Below are 6,547 nucleotides of genomic sequence, written 5' to 3' on the forward strand. Positions count from 1 at the left end.
CACCAGGAGCCCCGATGATCCAGGGCTGTGTGTGGCTGTGCAGGGATGGATGGGCCGATTGCCTTTTCCGTTTCGTGCACTGGTGTGAAATTAAAGGGATTTTGAAAAGAAAAAAAAAAAAAGGCTGCACTGGCAAAGCTAAGCTGCCCTGGGAAATGTTGTAGGGAGAAGCTAATTGTCCGAGGTGTGGGAATCCCAGGCTTTCCCACAGACTCTGCCTTTCCAGTTCTGGCCAAGCTGCCAGCTCTCTCTCATCTGGAAAGGGACATGGGTGTTAATAGGGAGGCTGTGTTGAATTTGGGGGGGCAAAAGTAGGATTTGGGCTGTGAGGGAACTGCTGCAGGGATGGACCAGAGCAAGCACCTGGAGGTGTGGGACCAGTCTGTGCCCCAGAAATCAGGGGAGGCTGAAGAGAAACGCAGCAAGGAGATTAGTCCACGAGAAAGGAGGAGCGAGCCACACAGAATTTGAGGCAGGGAGAAGCCTGTCTGGTAGGTGAGGGAGTCCTAAACCAGTTGATTTCTGTGCATTGTGTTCTCAGGGACCTGCTCTGGCTCTGACTGGTCCCATCTGCAATGAACTGGCAAGGGTTTCATGCAGACCCAAACTGACATTAAACCCTGTATTTCCTGCTCACTGGTAGCTGTGTGATTTGGAAATCATCCTGCTGAAGGCAGAGTCCTGGCAGTGCCCAGTAGCAAAGGGGCAGGAGGCAGGAGCTGAAATCCTGTAGCTGATCCAGCCGCTCCGGGCGTAATGGTGCTTATCCAAAGGAGTGCTGGGACTCTGCTGTGAGCACCACGTGTTATTTTGGCCGTATGAGCGAGAGCCAAATTTTTAAAAGGCTCCTGTAGCCTTTAATCAGCTGCAGGCCAGGGCTGGGCATGTTCCCATGCGTGTCCCATCTGTCCCAGGTCAGGAACCACAGCCCGTGGTGGCTGCAGGGGTCCTGAGGGGTGGTGAGGTTTCCCAGCAGGAAAAGCAGCACCTCATCTACTGCTGAGGCAGGAAAAGTTAGAAGACAAACAAGAAACTTATCTGAGTGTATTTAGACCACTTGAGGTTGCCCACGCTCTAATAACACGTTCTACAAATTACAGAACCTAATAATTACAGCTAATAAGTCCAAACTGTGTAATTACCCTGGAGCACTTTGAGCTAGAAGGCAGAAATGAGCATGGTTGTTACACACTCGTTAGGTGATCTTGGCTTTCCCTGTTCCACATGCAAAATCCAGGAGCAGCAGAAAGTGTAGCTGCTCTTTTCTCCATCCTCATCAGTGCTGGGTGAAGGGAGGAAGACATCTCTTTTTCCTGTTTCCATTTCCCAGACAAACCAGCTCCAAAATCCAGTTTCTTTTTTTCAAGAGATGATTCCTGATCAGATTTTCAGATCCGGAGCGGGAGGCTCTAGAGAGGAGGTTGTGTTTATTTTTTCTTCCCACCACTTTGCTTCCCTTCCTAATTAAAGCAGCTCTTTTGTCAGCCCCTGAATTTCTTTCCACCCTCCAGTTTTCCCAGAGAGGTTTCTTTACATTTTCTGCCTCTAATCAATACACAATTTATATGCAATAACTTTGTCCAGAGAATAGGGAAGCAGGATCAGCATCTCTCCTGTAATTCTGGTGTGCTGTAGCCATGGACTGAAGGTCAATGCAGGCTTGACTGTGACTGGTTTTTACAGTCTTTGGGCAACCCAGCAGCAAAATGCCAGCTTTTAAAACCTCCACCCCGTGCAGGAGTGTGGATAGTGCTGTGCAACCTGCCAAGCACACCATGAAGCTTGGATTCCTTGGCAAAGCTCCCTCCTATGCTCCTGCAACCCTTTCTGGTGGAGGGAGGGGGTCCTGCGGGGCATGATGGATATCCTGACAGATGCTATTTTCCTCGATTATACGGATAGTGGGTGCTTTGATAGCAGGTGAGGCTGGTGCCTGCTCAGGGAGCGAAGAGGAGAGTTCCATTAGGTGTCCCTGGGGATGGCAAGGCAATTCTGGAGAGAGAACCCAGCGCTGAGGGAGCAGGCACCTCGTTTAACCTGCCCCCCAGCCAGGCTCACGCTCATCTGTCTCCTGTCACTTGAGACCCTGCTGTCACCTCTTCAGCATCCCTCTGGCTGTGCCAGACCCATACAGCTCCCAGCAGGAAGGGACAAAAGGACAGAGAGCAGGAGGGGCAGGAGAAGACATTAGACCCAGGAAGAAGTCTCCACCCTCCATGAAACTTCGGGGGATGGATGTCATCCTCTGTGCCTGTTCATACCCTAACCCTCCCTCCCATGGACACTGCCTGGGAAGAGAGGCTCTATCCATTGGGAATGCCCACTTTTGGGTGTCTCACAGTGGTGGGATCAGTCAGGGACGCTCCAGTTGACGCGCTTAACAAGCAGGGAGGTGCAGACTCGCAGCCATCCAGCATCTTATTAATCACATTTAATGTGTAGGTTGCTTTAGCGTTGATCATTTTAAAATTCCCTGTTGGAAAGGTTACCTGTGTAATTACAGGTGTAAATCTCAGGGACGTTCTTGCCAAAACAAATGGAGTGTCTCACGCTCTTGGCCAGGGATGAACCCACAGAAGCTGTAAAAAGGGTGTGTGGAATGATGGACCGGGAAACGTTCACCCAGCGCAGGGCTGAGAAGAGCTGTGTAACTTTGGAGATAAATGAGGCATTTGTGTGGTTGGGAAGAGTCTTTGGAGTTGTCCCCCCCTTGTACAAAAGCAGGAGCTGGTGTTGCTCAGGGATGTCTTGAGCACTGTTGGATACAAACTTGGGAAAGCACCACACGGTGGTGGCCCAAAGGGTCCCACTAATGGGGACGGATCAGGCTCAGAGGGTGAGGAGTCATGAGGTGCCTCCTCCTGAAGGGTCTTAGGTTTGGGTGAGGGACCTCTGGATAACTGGTTTATGAAGCAGATCTTTTGGGAGGTGCTGATAAATACCCTTCGTTAGCAGCAGAAAGCTTCAGTCTCTTTAATCACTGACTGAAAAATCTGTGTTATTCTGTTCTGTCAGTGAAGAAAATGGAGCTGGACCTGTCTGATTGCTTGGGGTTTTTTTGATATTTGAGGTGTAAAGTCTATCAGAGCATCATTAAGTTCACATGTGCCCCTTGAAACCTGATTGTTGGGAACTGCCTCTCCTCTCCTGCAAGACATTGAAAAACCAACCCCATACCTTTTCTCCTCTTCAAATTGCAGGTGCCTCCTGCTCAGAGCAGGATGTGGAGTGATACATTCACCCTTCTTTGCATTCCCTGTCTCCTGAAGGCCACATTTATCAACTTCCCCTTTTCTGGAGAGGATGTCAGGTGAGTAGTTGGAAGGAGAGGTGCTGATTTGGGTTTTTGGTCTGTGCCTGTGCTCAGCACTCAGAAGGAGGATTAGTCGTGGCTCACACTGTCAGAATAAATTAAGGCACAATGACAGCAGTATCTTAGAAGTAAAATATTCTGTATTAGAAGTAAGAAGAAATATTAAAGATTCAGTGGTTTGGATTGTTAATTGCAGGATGCGTTAATTGCAAAGAAAGCAGCGCAGCCTCTTACATAAACTCCAGTGCCCATAGCTTACATTATGAATGGCAGGAAGAGTACATGGGATATCATCTTGATGAAACCAAGGCAAACATCTAAAAACACTTAAAATACTCCTCTGGAACCATCCTCGTGCCTCTGTGGTCTCCCAGTTGGTCCCAGCCCTCTCTGAAAGCATTGCCTGGCTTTTGTCTTTTACGCTTGTATTAGTTGCTTCCAACTTTCTCATCAGCCTCATCTATAAATTCAGACTGTTCTTAAATAAGACTGGTGCCACACAAAACCATTTCTCCCATCCCTGTGCACTGTCTAATGATTATTCCCTTATCCCTTTATATAACTGAATCAAGCCTGACACTTAAAGCACTCCCTTAAGGAAGTTATTGAATTTAACAGGGCTGAAACCAACAGGGTTCTAGAGAAATGCTCTGAAAACCTGGGCAAGAAAATATCCTTCTGATAAGTTTCTGAACCACCCTACAAAATTCTGTGGCAAGAATGAAATTCTGCAGGATTTTTTTTGCCCATAAAAGCTAATTATGAGTAAATAGCCCCCATTCTTTTATTGCTGACCCTAAAACCCAGTGAATGCTGCTATCCTGATTTGTCTTTTCCAAGCAGAAGGATGTTTTGGCTCTGTTCCTTAATGATTTGTTCTCATTTGGATCCCAGGTGGAATTTTGTCTAATCCAGAGCTGTGGTATGAAGTTCTGCCTTAAATTGCTCCTTGACTGGCTTTTCCTTGTGAGTTCCCTGCTTTTCCATGGCTCCAACAGTGTTGGCTGCTTGTCCATCTCTTTTTCCCCCGAAGGAAGTTTAGTTTATTCATCCCATTTCAGCTCAAGGGAGTGATAGTGGATGGGAGAGGAGAGGCAGAGGGAATACAAGGCACTATGACACAGAAACGGGGCAAAAATAATTCTCCCAGATTTTCCAATCCTTTTCCAGCCTTCCCAAGCCAGGAAAAAAAAAAACCAACAAACCAGCTCTCAGGAAGAGATGTTTCCCATCAGACAAGTGGGATTACGGAGTATCCAAAGTGTTGATGCTCCAAGAGATTTTGTATTGCCTTGCCTGCTAATTCTCCCAGGAGCCTGTGCAAATATTCTTGTGAATGAAAACTCCAGAGCTCCTCCGCTGGCATTTGCAATTCCTTTTATTCACACTGACTTTTTCTTGCTGAGATTGCTCACACAAAGGGCAAATAAATATTCAAAGTGCTCATGCCTGAAATGCTCCTGCCAATGTTATGAAATGCTCTTTTTATAATTTTTTTCTTGGTGCATTCCAACAATTTCAATTGATGAAGCTTGAGAGAAACTCCTGCATGGAAGGGGAAGGTGACTCAATAAGGGAGGAGAAGGATCACATGGTGGTATTAATGTCACTACACACTCACCAAAGGGAAAAAAGCACTGGCAGTGACTGGGGACATCCGGATATTAATCGAGGAGCTGAAATGAGTTCATTTAACACACCCTGTACAGCCAGTAAATGTTTCATCCTATTGACTTGTTTGTATGTGTGTTTTGTTTTGTGCTCTTTAACAAGAGGAGAAGGGGGAAGAAAAAAAAGAAGCAGCCAAAATACTTGCTGTAAATAATTCAACTCGCTCTGTTCCCTGTTTTAGAGTGTGGATACGGTGCCTGTGTTTGGAGATGTGGTTCAGGCTGTGTCTTACACTTGGCTCTCAAAGCTATACCTTAAACTTGGCTTTCAGCTCAGTGTGACGTGATCAGAGATGACATTGAGTTCTTCCTGGGACAGTGGAGGTAAAAAAGAGCTGAAAGGAGCTGTGAAATCGTGGCTTGGCACAGCTGAGGGACCCAAGTGGCTCTTTGCATCAGCAGCACTAATGCATCTCCAGTCAGTCCTCAGCTTCCTCTCCCAGTACCTTGAGCTGGGAAGAGCAGAACTCCCTGAGGAGACCCATGGAGTTGTCCAAAATCCATGACATCACTCTGCATCCTTTTCTGTTGGTGGACCAAAGTCCTGGGCTGCCCAAATCCTGCTGCCTAACTGGTGTCAGCTCTTTCTTGCCATCCACCCCATGACACCAGGCACAGCTGCCTCAAGCCATCTCAGCAGAATGGCCAAGAAAATATTCACTATGAGGAAAAATTTAAGGCTTTTTTTTCCTCTAAGTAGTAGATAGAGAGTCAGTTCCATTTCTGGAATTCTTTTTAAAATGACTCTTACTCAAAGAATCCTCTCTTTGAAGGATCCAGGTCTATAAGAGGTGACAGAGGTGTCTTGTTTTGTCTTTTTTGTGAGGTTGCTGGCCTTTGCAAGAAAACCCAGGGCACCCAAAATAAATCTCCCCTCTCCTATTGCACCTTCCCCTCCAGATGCTGAACACATGATCTGTCACCCCAAGGCTGGATGTGTCCTAGACCATTCACCGAGTCCCTCGGTATGGAAAGGAGGATTTAATGCCTTGGCTACAGCTGGATCATCAGAGACCACCTGAGTCCCCAGTAAATCTCCACCCTGGGCTGCACCAAGAGGGTGGCAGAGGTACTGGGTATGTTTTTTGACGTGGCAAAGCAGAAATGAGGCAGCTGGTGGCCAGCAGCACACAGCCCTTAGCTGGATTGTCCTTCCTGCTGGGGCCAGCACGTCCTACCCGCGCCTTGTCCTTTCTGCTCGTCGTCCGACTGAGAGGGTTCTCTGCTCCTGGCTCCATAAAACTAATGGATTATGGCAGGTGGTGCGAGGAACAGGAAAAATGGCAGCCTGGTAAGGTCTAAAGAGACTATCTGAGTAACTTAGTGTGATCTTCCCAGCGTGACCAGTCAGGCCAGGTCTGGCAGGGCCACACCATTCCCTCATTACTGTGCCTACTGAGAACTCAGATGTCCGACCTCAACTATCAGTATTTCGTGTTTCCAAGGCAACCCTAGCTTTAACAGCCTTCATAATGACATCATTTGGTTGAAATGAGCATGCATGATGTTTTGATTACCACTGGAAGTATAAATTAGGTTACTCTCCCCACCCCCAGCCACTTGA

General features: G+C 47.3%; 1 long non-coding RNA gene across 1 annotated transcript; it reads left to right on the forward strand.

Moving 5' to 3' along the window:
• Positions 1 to 3,198: 3,198 nt before the first annotated feature.
• On the forward strand, positions 3,199 to 4,940 carry LOC113972215. Its single transcript, XR_003535803.1, has 2 exons — positions 3,199 to 3,310; positions 4,845 to 4,940. It is a non-coding gene; the product is annotated as an uncharacterized LOC113972215 (long non-coding RNA).
• Positions 4,941 to 6,547: the final 1,607 nt, after the last annotated feature.

This window comes from Neopelma chrysocephalum, unplaced genomic scaffold, assembly GCF_003984885.1.
Source record: "Neopelma chrysocephalum unplaced genomic scaffold, ASM398488v2 Primary Assembly neopelma1_89, whole genome shotgun sequence".
Taxonomy (NCBI): Eukaryota; Metazoa; Chordata; class Aves; order Passeriformes; family Pipridae; genus Neopelma; species Neopelma chrysocephalum.